The sequence below is a fragment of the Etheostoma cragini genome, chromosome 22 (assembly GCF_013103735.1).
Source record: "Etheostoma cragini isolate CJK2018 chromosome 22, CSU_Ecrag_1.0, whole genome shotgun sequence".
Taxonomy (NCBI): domain Eukaryota; kingdom Metazoa; phylum Chordata; class Actinopteri; order Perciformes; family Percidae; genus Etheostoma; species Etheostoma cragini.
The window spans coordinates 22,140,623-22,143,424 of record NC_048428.1 but is presented as its reverse complement, the minus strand read 5'-3'; positions in this window follow the sequence as shown (position 1 = coordinate 22,143,424).

The following is a 2,802-nucleotide window of genomic DNA, read 5'->3' as shown; positions in this document are numbered from 1 at the left end:
ACTTTCATCTTAAAAACTGTTTCTCACACACACACACACACACACACACACACACACACACACACACACACACACACCGACATCATCCTGAAACCGGTGTGTTGGGTTTAAGAGGCCCGTGAGGACGTTTTCCTCCTAAAGGTTGTTGGTTTGCTGTCATTCTGCAGGTTTGTGGAGGCGTTGAGTGAGACAACGTCAGGCCTGATCATTTCTTCCCACTCTGGTGTGAAAGTCAGTGAAAAAAAAAAACACCCCAAACATCTGGATTTAGTCTCTAAAATCTTCTTTCTTTTTATTCGTCTCGTACGACAGTGAACGGATTTCTTTGACTTCGGAGCTGATGCTCGGGCAGAATCAGCGGTCTGAAGAAGCAACCTTGTGATGGACATTTGTCATTTTTCTACCTTTTTTTTTTTTTTTTTTAGTCCAAATGATTAATTTTGCAGATGGACTGATGATGGTTTAGTTGCAGCTGTAATCTGGCGAGAGTCACAAATGCCCCTAATGCCCAATTTGCAGTCTCTCTGCTCTCCTGCTTCTTTTTCACTTGTTTCCCTGTCCACACCCTAAAAGGACAGCCTGTCCCTGGTGTCTCTCTCTCTCTCTCTCTCTCTCACTGCTTCACACACTCCTGCAGCACCTCGTCAAAACGTCTGCGACGACTCGGTGCCGTCCGCCGGTTTTATAATCTCGATAACGTGACACGTCTCTCAGACTCTTTGGGCCACTTGTGCAGGATCTCGCACATCTGCAGCACAAACATCATGTTTACTTCATATTTGGGGGTGAAAGGCAGCACAAGAAAGTGTCCAAAACATCAAAATAAACCTGGAACGAGCTCGCAAGGACACGCCTGCACCTGGAGCCGATAAACAAGAGACTCTCGAACTCGACTCAAAGCCGCTGCACGCCGCTCGGGGGGGCGGGACAGGGAAACCTGATCCCATGACACGCCACTTCCTGTTATCGAGACGCATGCTGACGTTTTAGTGTTAATTGCTGTTTGGCCTCCAGTGACTTACATCGCCTTGTGATGCCGCGGGAGTTTACACCGTAGTTGGTGGTATGAAAGGGCGGGGATGCTCAATTCTTTTTTTTTTTCAAAGCGATCGCGCTTTCCAACATTTACGTCCCGTTTTTTGACATTTTTAATGTTGTCATTTTCAGGGCTTCTTTCAATGGCCCTTTTTTTTTTTTTTTTGAATTATTTTATTTTTTAAACACCTGAAAACGGGTCAAATTTGACCGAAAGAACAGCATGAGGGTCCAATAAGTCGGCGTGTACTTGGGCAAAGTCATGATGGACATTAAAGGTCTCCCAGGTCTGTGGACAGGAAGTACGTGACAGGAAGTAAGCAGAGTGGAGATAAAGCCCCCCCCCGTGGTCTCGCCATGTGAACACATCTCTCGCTCTCTCGCTCTCTCTCTCTTTTTCTCTCTCTCTCTGTGTCTCTCTGTCTGTCTGTCTCTCTCTCCCCCCCCCACCCCGTTGACTCCCTGAGTTGATGTCCCACGGCGGTCCACCAGATGAAGAGGGACGTCTCCTCTGTTGAATTTGAGTCTGTTTTTTTTTTATTTTTCTTGTTTTTTTATTTTGGATTTGTGAAAATTAAAGCCGTCTAACTGGCTGAAACACTGGTGTAAATACTGTCTGACGGCAAAAATTACTGAGCTAATTTATTTGAGTGTCAGATTTGGGGGGGCGGGAGGGTGGGGGGGGTTGTGCACTGTTTGTCTTTTACCACTAGGGGGAGACAGACTCCCTCTACCCTGCAGGACTTGTGCTTTCCGAGTCCCAGTCCTGCAGAGTCTTGAGTCTTCTTGCTGTGTGTTTCTGGGAGACAGACGTGTGGACGGGAACCTTTCTAAGTCTCGATGTTTCTCAGACAGGAAGCGCTCGGTCCAAACGGGGACACACACCCGGCTCAGCTGATCTTAGGGTTGTTTTTGTTTTTTCTATAATAACAGGGCTTCATTTCTAGAGACCAGCTTAGACTTTTATTTGCTATTAAATGTGCAGGAAATAAACTCTGATGATTTGCTGTATGTCTTCGTTCCTCCTGTGTCTTCTTTTCTTAAAAATTGGACAATTCAAAATGTCCCCCGGGGATTTAATCACAGCCGCATCGATTATTCAATTAGTTGTTGATTAAATCAGTCGCCAACTAACATGTTAAAGATGGATTCATCAGGTTAAACTCAATGCTGTCTGCTGGTTAAATGGGAATATGATCTGGTTTCTTCTCTCTGGGCAGGGTCAACGTATGGGGGGGGGGGGGGGGGGGGGGGGGGGGGGGGGGGGTTAAACCATCTAAAGGGGTCCCGGGGGAGGACAGAAACTTTAACTTGGGGGGAGGGTGGGGGGTGTAAGCATATTTGAGCCCCTGTATCTATCATTTAACATGCACGAGGCAGCTGATTGCTGTCCCGGACTTTCTGACAACAGAAACCCCCAAAAAGAGACCAGGACCAGGATGTAGGTTACACCGATGTCTCTGATGTTTGACGCATGAGGACGTCCTCTTGGACGGTTTGGGGAACACTGATCCTCGTTTTAATCATTCATCCAGAAAATAAAGGTGTGTGTGTGTGTGTGTGTGTGTGTGTGATAGATACATATATTGTATGTGTATGTGTGTGGATATATCTATGTACGTGTGTATATTGTGTGTGTATGTATAGTGCGTGTATGTATATACATATATTGTGTGTGTAAATTGTGCATATTGTGACAGTTTCTCTTTATCCCTTTTATGGTTTGTATTCTTAAACGGTCAAGGGGTGCCAGCCAGGTCTTTCTCC